This window comes from Rattus rattus, chromosome 1, assembly GCF_011064425.1.
Source record: "Rattus rattus isolate New Zealand chromosome 1, Rrattus_CSIRO_v1, whole genome shotgun sequence".
Taxonomy (NCBI): Eukaryota; Metazoa; Chordata; class Mammalia; order Rodentia; family Muridae; genus Rattus; species Rattus rattus.
In genome coordinates this window covers 177,738,892-177,760,200 of record NC_046154.1, presented here as the reverse complement: position 1 = coordinate 177,760,200, position 21,309 = coordinate 177,738,892, and positions in this window count along the sequence as shown.

Below are 21,309 nucleotides of genomic sequence, written 5' to 3'. Positions count from 1 at the left end.
TGTATGGACATTAATGGCATGTTTGTGTGGCTGTGATTTGAAAGAAGTTGGCATCTCCCTCAAATTTCTGTTACTAATTTCATGAGCTTTGAAAACTGAACTTTGTAAAGTAAGAAATATTTGTCATATGGTACATAGATTGTATCACCGTCTTCAAGGTAGCTATTGGGATAAATCTTCTTTGCATAAAAATGCTATTTGGGGCCAGAGAGATGGCTCAGTGGTTTAGAGCACTGGCTGCTCTTCTACGGGACTGGCATTCATATCCCAGCATCCACACGGTGGCTGATAAGTGTCTGTAATTCCTGTTCTGGGAAACCTGACACCCTCACCTAGACATACACGAAGGCAGTTTGTAAATAAAATAAATAAATTTTAAAAATGTTATTAGTAATATGTCGGCCATAGAATGATGGTCTACAACATATGTCTTTTTTCTCTTTCTGACTCTGCCAACAGTAAGCATGCTGAAAGTTGACTGGAAACTCTCACCAAATTCCAAACATGACCTTCCATGACCAGGCAGCCAGTGACCCCTGACCTTGAGGCCACAGAGATTCCTGTAGATGTTTCATTAACTCAAAATGCACTTCATGGTTTGTCCGGGCTGAGCTCTGGCTTTCACAGGTGATCATGCAATGCAGTGATTGAATGAATTGAAGCAGAAGTCTAAGCTGTGCACTGGCCTCCTGTTATTTTTAGATGTTTTCTGATCTTCCTGAAAAAACAAAAAACCAAAAGCCAACCTACCCCCTAAAAAAAAAAGGTAACTATAAGCTTGCCATTCCCTTCAGAGGAGTGTGGAAAGAAGTACTACCTCCCTGATTTTGATGGGCATTGTCTCCTGGCCAGTGGCCAGAGCAAAATTCAGGAAATGATAAATTTATTCCCAGACACAGCTTTTGTGCTGATGTGGGAGACAGCTTTTACAGTGAGTAATCCTACTGCATGTACGTGTGTGTGTGTGTGTGTGTGTGTGTGTGTGTGTGTGCGTGTATTAACTTCAGAAGGGATTAATGTTTGTGTCATTTGCACTAACAGTGGTCAACATTTGTTGACTTTCAAGGCAGGTTTGCCATTTTTAGGGGCTTTCCTGGCCAGTGCTCCCATAATCCCCAGCCTTTAGCAACGATTTATAATATGAATGTCAAATTAGGTTTAACTAATCTGGTTTAATAGCAACTGACTATAACCAGATGTTAAAAAGCTGACTAGCTGCCTTCAGCTGATATGCCAAATGTCAGAAATATCCCAAAACTATCTTTAACCCCCCTGAAAGGACCCAAATCAAATGCCTTAGACGAATAATTATTTACTATGAAGCTCGATGAGAAAAACATCTCAGAATTCTCTAATTCTGAACTCCTTCTGGTTAAATAGGTCAATTAAGCAGAAAAGATACATTTCTTTTAAGACTTTTTGAAAAATATGTCGTGGCTACTAGACATTTTAAGCAGTCACTCTTGGTCCTCAGGTGAAAGCTGATATAAAACAAACCAAACCAGACCAGAGATGTCGATATTCCACTATATTCTGTTGTATCTGCTATTTTGAACTGGCCTTAGCCAGAGACCACACTGATGAGAAACATCTCACAGTCTGGTGCTTGACAAGCGTTGAAGGCATATGGTCAACTGGTGTATATTCAGCCTGTCTTGGCTAAAACATAGTGAGAGCTGGTAGGGTGTCTCACACTGCCCTTACAATAAGGTCCATCACAAATCACTGCACAGACCTTCACACACACACACACACACACACACACACACACACACACACACACACACACACACACACACACACACACAAAAACACAAACACATACATACATACAAAAGACCTTTTAGCCATTCATTTTGAAGTTAAAGATTGAGTGAAGAGAGAGAAAGCACAGTTGCTTTGGTTTGGACAAATGCAGAGCCATGCAATTAGCTCAAAATTGTGCAGGTATAAAAAGCACACAGACTAAATTACCATTTAATAGTTGGCCATAAAGACAGCAGTTGGGTTGCTTTCAAAACAGATGCTAGGGCAGAGAATGGGAGGCACGAGATTGGGACATGAAAGGAGAGGAAAAGCGATCTCTGGATGAAAGATTAGAGAGACAACTTCAGGCAGTGTATAAATACACAGCTCACACAGTAAAATTCCTGGGCTTGGGGAGAGGGCTAAGTGGCAAAGTGCCTGCTATTCAAGTTGATGACCTGAGTTTGGATCCATAGTACCCTCATAAAAGCGAAGTGCTTAAGCTCCCTGTGCTCAGAACACCAGCATCCATGACAGAATGAATCTGGTAGCTCACTCGCTAGCCAGGTTAGCCAAAATGGCCACCTTTGGCTACAATGAGAGACCCTATCCCCTCCCCAAACAAGGTGAAGAACAACATGCACACTAAGAGTAAGTTCATACGCACACAAACACATTTGCCACATACAGAGGCATGCATGCTCACTAGAGTAAAATTATAAAATATAATAGAATTGAAAAGAAAAAGCCCTTGTAGATGAAAGCATGGGATGTCTTTAATGTGGCAAATGTCATGTTTAATTAAGGGAGGAGTAGTTCTGATCTTCCCCATACATTTTGAGAAAATTTTTTTTGTTGTTTATATATATTCTTTCTGTACAGTAAAGCCAATGACACTTTTTAACAAGAAGACATTTCATCTAAGCCAGAAGAAAGAAAAAAACATTGAACCTGTTGGGGTAATGATACAAATAGAAATGAAGACACGTCATGGGTAAGCCACAGTGAACTGAACAGATGTCTTACGGTTTTCCTTTTAGAGAGATGCTTATAACAACATTTACAGTAATGCCAGGTGATTGGCAAGATACAATGTTGTCCTAAATTAATTCCGCTCTTTACTTTGATTCTGTGACACACTCAGTGTTACCAGGCATTGGACATTGAACACGGTGCTCAGCAAGCTGAACTCACTATCATAAAGTAAATGGTGTTAAAGCGCAGGGCCTAGAGAGGTACCCACAGATAGATATTTTCAGTTTTAAATATTCTACTGTTCAGCCACAGAGCGATCTGGGACTTCTATTTAAACCGTTTCTTTATTAGGACAAAACTAAACCTATCACATGGACTTGATGGTAAGACTCCAAGAAGTAACATATGTTGCTGTAGGTTAGATCTGGCATGTCTTCTAAAGGCCCATGTGTTAATGGTTTGGTCACCTACTGCATTGGCAATCAGGAGCACTACGGGAGGTGGTGACACCTTCATAAGGTAGCACCTGGTGGATGGGCTTTAACTCACTGGGAATGTTCCCTGAAAGGGTCTTCTGGGATATCAGCCCAGACTCTTGGCTTACTGGCCTCAATAAATAAACAGAGGAAATTTGCTCTGCCATGCACTCTTTGCTAGAACATGCCTAGCCACAGGCCAAAACAATGCACCAACCAATCACGGCCTGAAACCTATCCTGTGAGACACACAGTATTACCTCTTTTCAAGGTGATGATGTGACTTAGATTGTCAAAGTGTAAAACCTAGACCAGCACGGAGCATGTTATCCCAGCTCATTGGGTGCTGGCCTGCACTGGTGCTATTGCACCTGCTTGGGCACTGGTCTTCAAATGGCTCATGCAGAGCTCGAGCATCATTTGGGAGTGAAGCCGCCATACAGACACGATTGCCAAGGGTTTGTTTAGTTTTGTTTTTATTTGTAAGAAAACCCCAGGATTATGTAAACTTGACATTGCCCATGTTGGTTCTTGGCACACTCGACACTTTCTCTGTTCTATGCTCTTCATGGCAGGGACTTGGAGTTTAGAGTTTGTTTTAGGTTTTCCGAAACAATGCTTGTGTGTATACTGCTCGTAAAACAGAGGAAGGGCAGAGACAGTGCCACGGTGACCTATTCATACAAGTTCACAGGAACTGATCGTATACTTTTTTTGTTTAATTACATGATCAGCAGGTCCACATCAGCCATAGGCATATTACAGGATGACAAACATGGCAACTGCTACATATAAATATGTTTCCAGCATGCTATCTGAATTAGTTACTAGCTATTTTGGGTATTTCTGTACTCAACTTGGTCGAAATGATATTAGCCCTTTACATATGATGGCAGGCAAACAATTGAGGGTTCACGGAGTAAGAATTCTGTATTGTCTTCTGAATATCCCCACTTGTCTCAATGTTATGTTTGGTGCCATTGAGGTATTTGAGTGGATTCTGGAGATGATTACTCTTGCAAGCAAAACAAGGTTAATCTTGTGCTATGAGCATTTTTATTTTCCAGAAACAAATAGCCAACTTGTACAAATAATAACTTTCTTTCTCTTTTGTCCTTAAAAAATTTTGTAAAATCATTATTCTATTAAAATTTGTCATGTATAAAATACATAGAATATCTTTTGACATCCTTGTAAAAGTCTCTCTCTCTCTCTCTCTCTCTCTCTCTCTCTCACACACACACACACACACACACACACACACCCACACACACACACACACACGTGTATCAATTCAATACAGGTATAATGATCTTTTCCAGGTGTTACTGTGTTAATGGGGGTGGCACCTAGAGTTCCACACATACTGGGTCAATGAGTGCTACAACCTCAATCCCAGTCTGGTTATCTTGTAAATCATGTATCCCTGAAAAGAAACAACAGCCTTTTGAAATACCCATGGTAATCTCCTGTGAGTCTATCTGTGAAGATGCATAATTGATATCTTGACTGATGTAGTTAGTCAAGAACTTTAATACAAAATCATCCTGGAGAAACGGAAGGAGGCCCTATGAAAACTGAGACAGAGATTGGCATGATACTTCCATGATACAAGGAATCACAAATGACCAAACGGTGGATGATCTTAAAGCATTTATCAATGCTTTAAGTACTCAAGGGAATAGCCACTTTGATACCTTGAATTTAACCATATAGTCTCCTAAGTCAGATTGAATAAATTTTAATTTGTTTCTTCTTAGGTGATGTTGTTACAATGGTTGTATAGAAACAATGACATCAAATAGACAAGCAAATATTATTTGATAAGTGTATCCTATACCAGATTAGGTTGCTCCAGAAAGTTAATATACTAGAGTTACTACAGATTAAAGTTGTTTTTTTTTTAGAAAAAACTGTCATATAAACTGAAATATCATGAATTAACAAATAAATTTGCAAACATCAATTATTCTACTAAAAATTGTCCTGCTTAAAATACATAGAATACTTTTCACTGCCTTGTGAAAGTCTAAGAATATATTATGAATTCACATAAACACACACACATGCACACACATACACAACACGTAGAATATTCTATATAAGAAAGTGATGTGTGTGATCTCAGTGTAAAAGTGGTGTGTGAAAGTGTAGAATCTTTTTTTTTTTTTACAGGTTCATTGTGTTGTGGTTATGAAGAGTGAGTAGGAAAACCAAAAGGGGGAAACAAGAAAGTAAACAAGATAGATGATGAGAACATGTTAAAATCATCCCAGGACTGCTGGACTTTAACCCAGCAATAAGAAGTCTATGGTACAAAACAACTTGAAAACTTTTGTGGGCCACTTACAGATGCGATGTGGAAACAGATCAAAGGGAACATAGCTGAGGTCAGAGAGATAGCCAATGAGACTTCTGTGTGACACAGAGAGCAGCTAGGAGGGTGCCCTGGACCCAGCTTATGGTATACAATTGGACTTTGGTTTGTGATATATACTGATCATATTAGTAAGAATTGTCATCATATTTATAGTCAGAAATAAAATTGATGAAGGCTATTATAGGTAGATATTATATCTATATGTTCAGTTAATTCTATCAGAGTCTCTATTACATACATACAGTAGCATTAAATCTTAGAAATAAATGTTAAGCAATTGATGATTAGGTGTGACTAAGGTCCACTTGGCAAATGTTTTGTAGTATTCATTGTGACCAAGAGATAAAGGAAATTCCTAGCTAACGATTGTGATGGGACAAGGAAGCGAGAGCAGTCTTTGAAGGGGCATGTGCTGAGTTTCAGACTTGCAGAGTTTGTGATGTCTATGGGGACCGTATAGAAATGAGCAGAGAAAAGTGAGCCAGGACAGCATTCACAGCATAGAGGGAGAGATGTGGTTATGGGAGTCAGTGGCATAGACATGGCCTGAAGAAGTGCAGTGCACAGCTTGACATGTTGCCGCACGTAGAAGGCACAGCGAATGATCCGGGGCAGACTCCTAGCCATGCGGACCTGTAACAGAGTCTTTGAAGCACCACAAGAGAGATAGAGAGAGGGGTGAGGTCGTTTGAATGTGTTTAAATAAGTACATAGAGAAGACAGTGAAGGTGGTGATTCTGAGAACTCAGGGATCAGGGAGCGTTTTAGAGCGTGGGAAGGCTGGAGGTGTGAAACAGGCCAAGAACATGGGGGTTAGGCTTAAATAGACGGACACTGTGGAAGCATAAGGCGATGACCAGGGTGCTGAGGATGTCACCAGGAGCATTAGTCAAGTTGGTGCAAGGGCGGTAAGACAATAAATATGGGGAAAGGACAATGCATAAAAAGGCAGTAACCATGGATATCTGTCCCAGGCCAGCCATTAGCTAATGAGGCCATGCTATGAATGGATCCCGAACTTCCCGGGCTCCAACTTTCCATTTGTACAAAGTGAGAATTAATGCAAGGGATTAATCTCTAAGGCTTAGTCTGACCTTAAAGGCATGCGGATCTGTCTACAAAGTACAAAGTAGTGAAAGACGACGACGGGAAGGGTGGTTGTGACAGGAGGACATGGGGTGTGAATTCACGAGAGATTTCAGAGATCTCCAATGAAGGCACTGATTCTTGACGGGGTATCTACATAAAACAAAAATGGACTCTTGGGATTCAGGAAAACACTCAGAACTGTAATCTCAATGGAAAACAAAGAAGTGGACAACTCTCCGATCGCTGCAAGAGCGTTCATCTTTTTTCTTGTACTGGAATCTCCAGTGAGATCCTAAAATGGTGGGATTCTGCAGTAGGTGACAGAACCAAAACTGAGAGCCTCTTTACTGGTTCATCAGTAGCAGTGCTTTATTTTATGGGAGGATGGTAAATCATTTGGTGAAATGTTAGCGACCTATATTAACTATGCGGACTGTAATTCACCGTTCAGTCATGTTCTCACGTAACCTGGAAAAGGTGAGTAGAAAGGCGCCCGACATGAAAGGTAAAGGCTGTTTGTTTTTGTTTGTTTTTGCTGACCTCTTCGAAAGCTTATTTTCAAAGGAACCCTAGGTAGAGGGAGGGGGGGGAGGAATTTAAGAAATTCAGATTAGTTCTTAATGTTACCACTGTCACATCAAGTAAAGTTCTATAAAGAATGGAGATGGGGGTGTGGGTCCTCAGCTTATAAGGAATCTCTCCACTGTATTTACTCTGTGTGAGAACGGTAGTCTGGAGGGGCAGAGCCCAGTCTGCCATCAGTATAGATGGCCCCGCTCATGACGGATGACACACCAGTGGATCCGATGGCCCTTTTGAGGAATGAAACACTCTCCTGTGTAACAGAGTACAACTGACATGACCTCCACGTAGTATGGCTTCATTCCATGACCTCCATAATGTAAGGCTTTGCTCTAGGAAGCCTCTCTAGAAGGATATAAAGTGAAAAGAAACCAGGCTCCTCAAATACAAAGTTAATGTTTTTTAACATACGAAAGACAGATGATGACTTTATTAATAGTGAAGGGTAAGAGCTGAAAGACCTGAGTGCTTAGCTAAACCTACCCATTTTTTCTCATCTCACTGGGGATAGAAATAACCACTCCCGAGGTATTTCCGTAACCTCCCTTTCAGCCAGGAACCAGAAAGAAAGAAAAAAAAGCACTTCCCAAGCAGTTTATAAACTAAAAATAAAGACGACAAAAAGTCAGATTCAGATTAAATTGGAAAAGCTGGCTATTTGGAGAAGCAGCTTCATTCTCCTGAGACAGAAATACGTGGGCAACAGTGCGGGAGGCATATATATTTACTGATACCCACAGAAGGAGATCGCTCCTGCTGGCTTTGGACAAGACACATTGACACAAGCGCAAATTAGTTTGGCAATGAGCACTGAATATTAATGAGACTCAAGCAGTTCCTTTCAGGTGACCAAAAGGAACCTAAAGGAAATGATACACTACTTCTTATCTAGTCTCTCCTGGAGTGTCTCCCAGGGCTTTGGTAAGCTAGGATAGCAAAATATAGCAGCCCCAGTCAGCTTCATGTGTTTTCCAGCACTATCATATTGTATGGTACAAGTAAATCTTTTTTTTTTTGTTGTTTTGAGAACAATGGCGCAAACATAACCTGAAGCCTCTGAGCTTTGCTCCTAATAGTGTGTTTACTAGGTCTATCCTAAAATATGATCCATACCAAGAAAGAACTCTGTCTCTAAGGCTGTCCTGGTGAAATTTTGCTTTTACAAATAAAGGCAGTATTGTAGACTAGGAAAAGTATTATGACTGGGAAGGGCTAAGGTGTTTGTAGCCGATGACATAAAAACACTCCATTGCATTCATTCATCCATCCACCCACCCACCCACCTGTCTATCTGTCCATCCATCCATCCATCCATCCATCCATCCATCCATCCATCTGTCCATCATTCATCCATCCATCCATCTGTCCACCTATCCATCCATCCATCCATCCATCCATCCATCCATCCATCCATCCATCCATCCATCCATTCATCCATCCATCTGTCCATCCATCCATCCATCCACCCACCCACCTGTCTATCTGTCCATCCATCCATCCACCCACTGACCCACCTGTCTATCTGTCCATCCATCCATCCATCCATCCATCCATCCATCCATCCATCCATTCATCCATCTATCCAGTTCACTTACTAGCTCATTTATTTAGCATTATACTTTACACTGTAAGAATAAGGTTCTATCTTTTATGAGTTTTCCATTTAACAAGGGATTATGTAGTTTTGCATAACCTAATAATTTCAATTGAATGAGATACATATTAATAAAGTTCTGTACTCACATATTTCATATACATTTCATATAGCTCATATACATTTTTGTTCTAACACCCACACACACATACAATGAGGCAGAGACAGTTGGAAAGTCAGTCACAGACACAAAGAGATAGATACACACGTGTGTGCACACAAACATACACACACAAACACACACACACACACACACACACACACACACACACTGAAAGGAAGGATAAGTTGTAGATGATCTAACTGTGTCTTGAAATAAAGGACTTCAGGTAAATGATGGCCAAGTAGCGATGCAGGTTATAGAGAAGTCACTAAAGCAACAGCAGCAGTCTCCAAACAAGGGTGTGAGGTAGGGTCCTAAGTGCCAGCCTTGGGAGGGCCTTGGGGTTCTACCCTGCCTGGAACAGAAAGCCATTGACAATTTTCTTTAAATAGTTTTCGTTTAAACTTATCATAGTCTCCAAACCACTGGTGTAAACTGTTGTTATCCTGGGAGGGTATACCATTTTTTGTTTATTTGTTTGTGTGTTTGTTTGTTTGTTTGTTTGTAGACACCTACTATTCTGTTGGGTAGCACTGAATCTCCTGAGAGACCAGGCCCTGCTCTTTGTTGCCAGAGCTAATTCTCTGAGACTGAGACTTGACAATTTACAACTTCTAGGTGTAGAAAATCCTCATCTCTGACTGTTTCTCAAAGTAGAGTCTGCTGCTGTAGACTGTGACCTTAGGGTCACTGTGTGGTCATTCTCCCTATAGTGTCCCAAGGAGAATGGTGATACCTTGATTTTCATAGCACCAGATCCTGGGCCTATATCCCAGTTGCTGACAAAAGTACAGGAAAAGGGTTGAGGTGGGGTTTGAGTTTTTGAATTCAGCTAGTGCAGAAAAGTTCATCTGTTTATATTCCGACAGTGGTGTAACAACCGGGAACTTGTGGGAGTTAGAGCAGTTCTGTTAGATGTGGGCATGGGAATGTCAAGGACGATAACTCAGCCCCATTGGAACGTCAAAGCCTTCTTCAAGTCAAGTGTTGACAGTGTGTGCAGAAAATTCCCACCATAACTTTCTCCCCTCAGATATTTACTGCCCAAAGACTGTTCTCCCACAAAACCTCCACTACTGAGATGAGCTAACCCTGTCTTCTTGTTTAGCTGTCCGTAGTCATTCTGCTTCCTTGTTTCACTACATATAACAATCACTATATATAACAAGTCAGTCCTTTCAGTGGTGTGCAATAAACAGTCTGAGCTTCCAGGGTGCTGAGTTTTCTCAGCCCCTCTGATCGCAGCTTTTCTGAGGATGTGGTTGTCTTGCCTTCCTTCCCTTGCCACCCCAGCTGGGTCAGTCCCAGGAGCTGTGCAGGATGTGGCAGGGTTTAAGAAGCAGAATGAATGAAGGAGCAGAGAGTGAAGAGAAGCCACTGGGTCAACAACAGGCATGCTACTTAAAATGAAATGATAATAAAAAAAATGCACTCAGAAATACATTTAAGAGTATACTCAAGGAGGCACTGTTTATGCTTTCATCTCCTCCCGTTCAGACCCCAGGGAAGTAGGGCAGTGACCGATTAAGTATCCCTTTACCTACTTTCTCTATGAAGAGTAACTAGAAGTAAGATGGGATCACGAGGGGAAATGTCATGTGTTACATCGTGATGTTGAATGAATTGGTTTCCAGTATGATGGCCCGTTCAGGAGGACAGGGTTTTTGGCAAACTGGGTTATGACAGATTAGAGTTGTTAGTGGTCCTCAGCGTGAGGAGCATGGCAAATGTCATTTACCCTCTGCCTGCCCCACCATCAACAACGAGATAAATATGTGGCCGTGCAAATCCATCTAACACTATTAAAACGTTAGTCTTGAAATTTTTTTCCTTGCACATGTTTCTTCATCCTGAACTATTTGTCCGTTGGTTGGTGTCCAGCCCTTAAGAACAAATGCATTTTCTGATGGTTCTCCTTGTGTAAGCCTAGTTACAGAAGTTAAATGACCTGTTGCTTCCTACCCGGAATTCCCAGCATGAACAGCCAGAGCTCCTTGTGTTGCACCCTCACCCCCCATGCAATTGGATATTTGAAGTCCTCCATTGATTTAGTCTGTCCAAAACCCTTTGAGGACCGCCATATAGCATAGAGCTTTTTCCTGACTAGAGCTCTGCTCTGAATGTGACAGTCACCTTTGGTAAGTATAGTTACTTTGGACAAGGCAATTTTTTTTTTTGCCGGGGGTGGGATAATCAAATTGTAGGGTTTGCTTTTCAAACTTTCAAAGTCTCTTCAAACATTTCAGGAGTGAAAATTCTCTCTCTTCTATGGGGAAAAAAAAGATCTGCTAAGTCCCCAAATTCTCTGTGTCATTTTAAACCATGCAGAGTTCTCTGTCTATGCTCACATTTTAAACAGCTAAAATTTGATAATTAAAATACCAACCCCTAGATCTACATTCAAAGGTAGGACTCCTTTCTCCTTATGCTGTGAGCTTTGGCTGGCTGGGGGACTGCGGCCATTTTAGGAGGAATGGAGCTGAAAACTTGGCCTCAGCTTGTTTATGCTCTTCAGCAACCCTGTGAGGCTGGTTTTGATCTCTTTAGACACGGGGCAGGAGAACGAGGGGCTAAGAAGTATGAGGGTAGATGCTTTTCTTGCCCTTATGCCTGTAAAATGCCTTGATGTTCCCAGAGAACATCAAACGTTAGTTTTGTCTCCTGGGCAGTCTGGTGCCGGTTTTCTTTCCTGAGCTTTTCCTGGAGTCTCAGCACAGATTCAAAGGATGCAGCTGCCCCTTTCCCTGACACTTCAGATCCTGCCTCAGGGCCGGGATGTGGGGTGGCTCCTGCCATACTGACACTGACACTTGGTACAGGTTTTTTTTGATTTTTTTTTTTTTCCTGAGAGCGGTTTTTTTTTTTTTTGGTCAACTGAAAAAAAAAAAATAAGGCAGGTGAACTCTAGCAGAACAGGACCTCTCTAGTTTCCCTGCCCTTGACCTTCTCTCGGGTGACCTCTGAATCAGTGTCATGTGCTTTCCAATACAAGTGGTCACTCTGAGACTTGGGAAGTTCCACTGAATCTTGTTCTCTTGGCTTGAGCCCAAGGAGGAACGACTTTTGTTTCTGTTGTACGTAAGGGTGAGGGTGGAAGGGGAGTCTTTAGGACCGAGGCAACGCTCTCCAAAGTTGTCCCTCACAAATCTTATCCTTAGTTACTACTTCTCTGTGACTTTTCAAAAAAAAAATCATTTCTTAGGGAGTTTAGAGCCTTTGAACCAGCCGTGGGTCACTTAATTAGAAACTGCTGCCTGCCGGTCCCACAGCTCGCTTCCTTACCTGACAACTTTATACAAAGTCACTAAAATGGAAGCTTCCGTTTTATCTTGTATCCGTGCTTCTTGGAAATCCAGCCAGAGATCAAATTTAATTTTCTTAGCGTTCCTAATGACTCTATACTTCTCTGAGTGAACTGTTTCACACATTAATCTTCCTGGAACTAAGTGTGTTCACAAGGAATAATATAAAATTGCCATGTTACCTATTTATTAATTCTGTTTAAAACTAATTTTAAAGAGCCGCAGGATTCACATACTATACAGTTTTAACCAATCCCCTCCCCACCACCACATATTTCTTTATTTTGCACAGAAAAGAAGAAACCTGGTGTCGTCATATCGGGTCTCAAGGCACATTGCAGTCTCATAGTTAACTAGGACATAGCTATTCTGGCATCAAAACAAACAGAAATGAACACACAGAACCAAGAGGCCAGAAATAAACCCATGAACTTATAAGTGTGGTACTTTGAATCAAAGTGCCAAAAGTGCACACTGGAGAAGGGGTAAGTTTTCAATCTATGGCTCTGGGAAGATTAGGAGTATTTAACTATTTAATGCCAGAATTATTAGACCACTAGAATAAAACACAAGGGAGACACTTTAATTCATCAGTATAGACAAATATATTTTGGATAAGAACACAGAAGATAAAAGCAAAGAGTGTGTGTGGGGGGCATATTTGTGAGCTACTCATCTGACAGATATGTCCAGATTCTAAGAGAACATGAGTAGCCTGATAAACGGAACAGGAGACATTGACACTAGTGGGGTTGGAGACAAGGCCTAAGAAAAGAGCACTTTCTGGTCTTGAAAAGGCCTAGGTTCAGGCCCCAGAGCCCACATCAGGAGACTGACAACTACTGGTATTAACAGATCCAGGAGACGGTTTTCTGGCCTCTGGGAGCACTGAGTAAATATGGGGCTTATATAGATGAGTAAGCCATGTATACAATATAAGTATTTTTTAAAAATAGACACAAATGACCCACAAGAATGTGAAAAAATGCTCAATAACAGAAACCAATGAGTAAATACCAATCAAAACCATATAATGAGATCTTATCTTAGTCAGAATGTCTGTTGATTATTAATATTCATATATATTATTATTTTTATTATTATTATTATCATTATTTTAAACCAAAGAAATAGCTACTGGCAAGAATGTAGGGAGAAGAGGGCTTTCTGTACTTGTGGAATCAGTCATTAATATAAAAATAAGAGAATCTTAGAAAGCTGAAATGGCATAAAATAAACTATACTACTTCTGGATATATAGACCCAAAGAAAATGGAGTAATATTATTAAAAAAAATACATGCGTGTTGAAGTGTGCTACTGTAGGCCTATATGTTATAGCCAACTTACAGATTATAGGTATCTATTGGAGGAGGAATGGATCTAGAAAAGATGGTGTCCATACATAATAAGCAATTGTCCGGTTATAAAGAAGGAAACCTTGCAATTTGCAGCAAAACAAATGAACTGGAAGAGGTTGTGCTGAGCAAAACTGGCCAGGCAAACCACAACAAATACTATGTGTCCCTACTTGGATTAACTAAAACAACTTGATTCCAAAGGATAAAGTAAAAGAGTGCTGACTATAAGCTAGTGCAGTCAGCGGTTCTCCACCTTCCTCACGCTGCAACCCTTTAATCCAGTTCCTCATGTTGTGGTGACCTCCAACCCTAAAATTATTTTTGTTGCTACTTCATAATTGTAATTTTATTACTGTTATTGTATAATGTGGAGATCCATGTTTTCTGATGGTTTTAGGTGACTCCGATGAATAGGTCATTTGACTTCCAAAGGGGTCGTGAACCACAGGTTGAGAGAACCACTGAGCTGGTGGGCATGGAAGGGTGAGAAGACACAGTTAGATACAGAGAATAAGTTCTCATGTTTCCACAGCACTGTGGGGGTGACTGCAGTTTAAACAGGGTATTTTGGTGACGAATTAGAAAGGCATCTGAAGACTCCAAACACAAAGAGATTATGGATAGAAGGAGACAGAAAAGCTAATTACTTGGATCTGATCCAATATTGCATCTGCTGAATTATTACACCACACCCCCCAAATAAGTACAATTATTGCTTGCCAAAAGGAAAGCAAATAGGGCTTTCTGTCTAGTTTCCTAGGCTTTAGAATGGCCAATGGTCTTCTAGAGCTCCACAGCGGAATGATAGGCTGGGAAAACATGAATTTCAATGCTAACAACATAGTGTTGAGGGTTGTGTTTCTAACACTGGAATACCAGTCATTTTCCAAATAAGGCATTGGCCATGGCATCAGCACACACATACACCATTACATCCCCACCTGCTTCCTGTGTGACATCCGCTCTGTGCAGTGAGGGGAACTGGAGAGCTGGTTGCCAGGGAGTTCGTTCCAATGGAAAAGAAGTTCTTGGCTTTAATCCCATATAAATTACCTTTTAAATCCCATGAGGCTATATTCCCATGTCTACATGTAATCAAAAAGTCTTGAACCGAACTTAACTCATACCCAGAAGAGTACAAATCCCCGGGAGCCATTTTCCACCAACCTGCTTTTATCTCCCGGAATTCATTCTCCTTCATCGTGAAGAGATTCTTGTGAATGTATGACTCAGTTCCTCCGGCAACTGTGGACTAAGATTTCCCAGACATATTTTAGAAATAGTTACATGCATTTCAAGTCGTCTCATTCACACAGCGTTTTCTGACTAGTTCTTAAAGAGTACTTCAAGGCCATTTTTTTTTCTTCTCTCCATTCTCCATGTTCCAAATCTCTTTCCTTAATTTTCAGACCTTCATTACAAAGGCATCACATACCCATTAACAAGCATAGACAAGCTCAATAACAAAAGTACATTCATGATTCAGCCAGAGATATTGACTATGAATGTTTTTAGATTATTTTAAAATATTCATTTAGAATGCACATGTTATTAATCTACCCATAAGACCCACATTTAAATGCTATTATAACCAAGTGTGTTCAGCCAGTCCAACAGTGTTTGACTGATTGTTGCAGATTCCCTTACTATAAATACAGAAAGGAAGGAATAATTGGCTTAAATGAATTGCATATATGTGGAAAATACTTATGAAGGAATTTTGAGTACTCATTTTGAGCAAATGTTAATTTTTACCAAATGGTTTGCTTTTGTCTCATAGTTTAGCATTTTTCTAAAGTTTGGTTTCCAATCTCCCATATTTATGTTTTTTTCTCATGCATTCTTTTTTCATCAATGTGAATACAAGCACATATATCAACCTGGAAACTTATTTTTTGACTTATCATGGACATTACTTCACATAAGAAAAAATGCAGATAGATATAATGAAACTTTTGAATGGTCAGCTTTAAGTTTATTCCACAATAAAAATATACCTATCTATTTAACAAACTAGTGTGTAATGTGAACAGACTCATTGGTTGTTTATGGTAAACAGTCTCATGGGAAGAACACTGTAGCTGCAACTAGATATGGTGCAAAATGGTTTACTGTAGCTGACCATCCAACTGTGAAATGTTCAGCATTTTCTCACACCTACCTCCATTAAGGTCAAATACTCAAGTCCTAAAGGAGGCAACTAAAATTATTTTTTTACTATTATTTTACTTTTGGAAAGTATATTATGAAATAATAGCTTTAACATTAGTCAACAAGTTGCACATTTCTGAAGTGATACCAAAGATTAAGTATAAAAAATACATTAATTATAGCGAGATATTTTCTTTTGTCCTTGTGATGTTTCCTCTAAAACCAATAGTGAAGCTTCTGTAATCCAACTACTTAAGAAAAATGGGAAAATCCTTTGCACATTAGGAAACAACACAGGTATAATACCAAACTAACCAACAACAAATTCAACCAAACAGAAGTCTAAGAGACTTACAGCCAAATGTTTGTGCTCTTGGCCACAAGCACACCCAGTGTCAGGGATCTCACAGTGCAAGGGTTTCAAATCCCAGGAAATGTTTTACCATGTTCGGAGACATTTTTTTTTTTTGGTTCTTTTTTTCGGAGCTGGGGACCGAATCCAGGGCCTTCCTAGGCAAGTGCTCTACCACTGAGCTAAATCCCTAACCCCCATGTTCGGAGACATTTATTGTTCCACATAGGAGTTGCTACTGGTGCCTAGTGAATTGAGATCAGAGATATGTCTGCTAAATTCCCCACAGTACAAAATGCAGATTCTTAAAACAAAGAATTACGCTGCTTACGATGTCAGCAGTTGCCATGGCTAGGAACCCTGTGGCTCACTCATCCCATCTGATTATGGATGAATCCTCCATTTGGATGTTAGGTTTGAGCCCATCTGTCAGTATTTAACCTTAAGCCGGAAGTTCCTCTTATGTTTAAGACCAAGATCCTGTCTATCTCTGAGTTTCTCTGGAAGCTACTAAGTAGGTGGTTAGGTGGTTTGGTGCAGCAGATCTGTATTGGACATATTATGATGGAAACAGAGTCAGCTTACCCTGGACTTCCAAGTCATGTATGATACTGAGTTACTATTTACTATGAAAGAGTCAGTTATATTTGGTTTTATGTCAGCAGTAAGTAAGATTTGACAATTGCCTTAATCTTTAGAAAAAACATCTTAAAATTTTTGTCCTGGAAAAATAGTGTCTATATTTGGTGATGATGGAGTCATATGTAGATATTGATTATATATGTGTGTGTGTGTATGTGTGTGTGTGTGTGTCCATTGGCTGATATCAGTTGATTTGCTTCATATACTTTTCTCATTAGAATTGTTTTCATTTAAGTTAATTTCTCATTTGATCTTTGGGCAATTTTCAATGATTATTAAGACTGTCTAAAGAGACCTTTGCTATTCTTTATGTCTATCTAACATGAACAAATGGTCTTACTTAGTAGGTCTGAGAGGATGAAGTAATATAAAGGTCAGACGAGGGCTTCACTGAACCACAGATGTCAGAAAATTCTGCTTTTCCATGCTATTTCTTCGTGTTAGAAAAATATTTGCTACTTCCATGTTTTTATCATAGGTTTTTGTTTCTGATTATATATGTCCATTTGCTTGGGGTACATGTATTCAGCTATTTGATCAAATGATATTCTGGGTGTATCCTTGAGATGTTTTAAAAACATAAGATTCATGTGTAAAACTACATACTAATTAAGGAAGATCACCCTTTTTGTAGGTGGCTCATTTTGATTATTAATGTTATTATTTATGTGGGTGGGGTTTGCCTAATCAGTTGACTATTTGGATAGAAAAAAATGGTTGATATTGGCTCCCCATGTAAAATGACTCCTCATGACATCCATGTACTAGGATATCAACTTCCTCCTGCCTGTGGATTCAGACTAAAGCATTGGCTTTGTCTCCTTGAACATGCCTTCCTTCAGAGTAGGACAGTGCCATTGGCTCTCCTGCATCTTTACCCAGCCAACTCGCCCTGCTGATCTTGGAATAGATCATCCTTCAGAATACACACACACACACACACACACACACACACACACACACACACACACACACACACACAATATTCTAGTGAGTTTATTTGGAGAATAATAATACCAATAATAATAATGTTAATAAAATATAACAAAAATTGCTAACCATTCTAATGGATATTTGTTATCACTTTGGGTTAGTGTCTTTCTCCTTTTGTTCTGGAATTCTGCTTTCAAAGAAGGGTCCCCTTTATTGTAACTATTGTGAAATAAACTCAGTTCCCAATTAGAGGTCAACGAGTGGATATGATGTATAATTCAGTTTGCCTCATCTTTTTCTATCCATAGTAATTACTTCATGGATGGGCTTTCCTTCAGGATATTTTGGAAAAAGACTTATTTTCCTTCTGGGTAGGATAAACCCAGTCTGACCACGAATCCAGGAAGCGGTGAACAGAGCCAGAAGATGGTAGATAGAAACTTGACTGAAGCTCCTGGCACAAGCTGTGCTCAGAGGCATGGTTACTTCGAAAAGTTCCAACTTCAATTCTATCTGTACATTAGCCACTTTTAATTGAGTTTTGGACACAGAAAATGAATTATTATAGTTTGCTGGGTTTGGGCAGTCACATACTTTGAATAAATAAACTCGCTCGAAACTCATTAAAGTTAGGTAAGTAAACACTATTTTCTATTATATAGACAAGGATATTATAATTAAGAAAATGGGATGTTTAAAGTCATGGCTGATGAGTAGCAAAGAAGAAGATCGAACGTAAATAGGATGCCTAAATTTTCCCTGAGAGTCACTTTCTTTATTCAGGTCCTTAATTGATTTATTGAAGAACATGAATAACCCCAGTCAGATCTAGAAGTAGCCTAAGTATTATTTCTCCATTTTAGAAATTGGGAAAGACTTAAAAACAAAAGCATTTGCCCAAGACTCACAGCAGTAGATCTGTACTCTATAAGCAGGCAGAAAGGATGGTGATGTGTGGCATATCTGTTCTTAAGTTGAAAAAATCAGTGTACCACAGATGTGCGATTTATTCCCTTACCATTGTTGGAAACAGTTCCAAGGAGTGAAAAACTTCCTTTTAGCTTATAGTTTCAAAGGTTCAAGGTTCAAGCCTTGCTTTGGGCTTGAAGGGAAACAATGTCATAGTAGTAAGAATGTGGTAACTGGTAAGAGGCTACTCACCCCAAGGTGAAGCAGACAGCACATCGACAAGGTATGCTTCAATGTTCATGCCTGTAGTGAACTGTTGCCTGCCATGAGGCCTCGTTTCCCACTGTCACTCCACAATACCATCAAAATATGAGCTCGACAATAGGTTAGGCCATGGTTTAGGCTGGAGCCTTCATGATTTATTCGCCTCTCCACTGTTGGCTGTAACAACTGGAGACCAACTAAACCTCTAACACAGAGGACTTTGAGAGGGGTCACTTTACATACAAGCCTTAAAAATGATATGTTGTTATGTCTGCTTATAAATGCAGAAATGAGGATAAAAATGTTAATGCTCTATCATCAAACTGCAAAAAAAAAAATAATAATTTTAATCATTGAATTTTCCAAGTGTCCGAATTTTCCAAAGTAGTCAGTTGGATCTTGTTAATTGATAATTGAGCATATTCCCCTTTGTGTAGTCCACTGGTCATTCATGGATCTGGACTGCAGATTCTAGAGACTAAGGTAAAGGGAAAGCATCCTGGGCAGCTGCCTCCCCTGAAGTGATGAGCTCAGTCATGGAGGTGCTACAGTATGACTCCATTAGGGCGAACCTTGGTGGAGACTGCGCAGGTCACCCTTAATTCCGACATCATACCCTTCTTATTATATTTTTATGATATTCTTAAATATAGTAAAAGTGAACTCTCGTCAGCATATGTATATCTGCTTGGAAAGAATAAACATTTTATATATAAATTGAGATCAGACAATTTGAATACGCCACTATGAAAAAGTCTTATGAATACACAAAGACCACAAAAGCATTTAAGACAGTGGTTCTTAACCTTCCTAATGCTGCGACCCTTTAATATACTTCTTCATAAAATTATTTTCATTGTTATTTCATAACTGTAATTTTGATACTGTTATGAATCATAATGTAAATATCTGATATTCAGGGTATGTTCTTATTGTTATAAGTTGACTTAATGGGGTTGTGAATCACAGGTTGAAAAACATGGATTTCAGAGGTCCTAGTAGTAATCACGTCATGGTACAGTTTCATGTAATAGCTTGATATGCCTCCAGCAGTTTTTTTGTTCTCTTGGGATACCTGGTGTGACTTCCCATTTTCCGACTGTTAAAAAGAAAAGTTAACAGCTTCAAGTTTTGATTGCTAATATGAGATGAAATATGTTAGTGTCATCAGAATGAGATAGAAATATTGAAAATATTGTCTTTTCTTTGTGATGGCATAGTGATACATGGAAAACCGAGTTTTATTTATAGGCATCGCATTCCAAGGCATCCATTTTGAGCACTCGTCTATGACTGATGGCAGCTTGCCTGATTGCTCCAGAAAAGAAGATAAAGACTGCTCTTCACTCATTGGACAGCCTATTGAACTGGCACTGTTTCTGCAAGCACCACCTGGGTGATGACCTACGACTTTTATTTTATAGCCCTTGTGGCTTCTGGTGCAAATGGATACCAATTTACCGACTGGTTGGCTAGTGCATGGTATGTTTTGTTTCTAGTAAGCAAATTGGGTCATAAAAGGGAGTTGGTGGTAATGATTAGTTTTTAGCATTAACATAAAGAGAGCAAATTTTGCGAATGGCATTTGCCTGGTGCTTGCAGAATCAACATGGAAGCCATGGCAAAGACACAGGTGTTAGACAAAACTCCAGGAAATAAAAAGTTTGCGCTAACATAACTCTTGTGAGTTACATTATCAGGTACAGCTTCCTGGAGGGTCATGTCCTCTCTGTTTCTACTGGGATGGGAAATTCATAAACCATCTATCTAATTGGATACTTTGTTAAATAATGGTTTTTGGATATCTTATGGAGATTGAAAAACCCTAAAATAAAATGTTTAAACCGACCAAGGGAAAAGTCCATTCTTCTCACAGACTGCGCTGTATTTACGTTGAGGGAAATGAAACTTTTTGAGGGGATCCTCTTTGCTTGTTGCATCCACTTTCTTCAAGTTTTATCGACCTGTGTCTCTATGGATTTTCACCTCATATAGGCCCAATGTATGGACATTTTAAGATAATTATTGAAAATATCATGGTTTTGTCTCTTTGATGAAGGGAAAGAAAAAGGAAGAAGAGAGGGAGGTGGTAGTAATTGAAGAGGAGGAAAAGGAAGAAGAGGAGAAGGAGGAGGAACAAGAGGTGGAAGAGGAAGAGGGAAGAGCAACCAGGAAATTCCTTCTATTTGCTTTTGGTAATGATATGGCAGAGAATTGCTAGTTTAACTATTATCTGTTGAAGGCCGGAAGAGTACGTCTGTATCCTTGCAGTTACCTACATCCAAATCTTTGGAGTTTGTGGTTATGGATAGATTACCCTAGGTTATTCTGGTGAATGGGATGTGATCAGAAGGCTGTACCCGAGTAGAGAAGGTGGGCAGGAATGTGGGA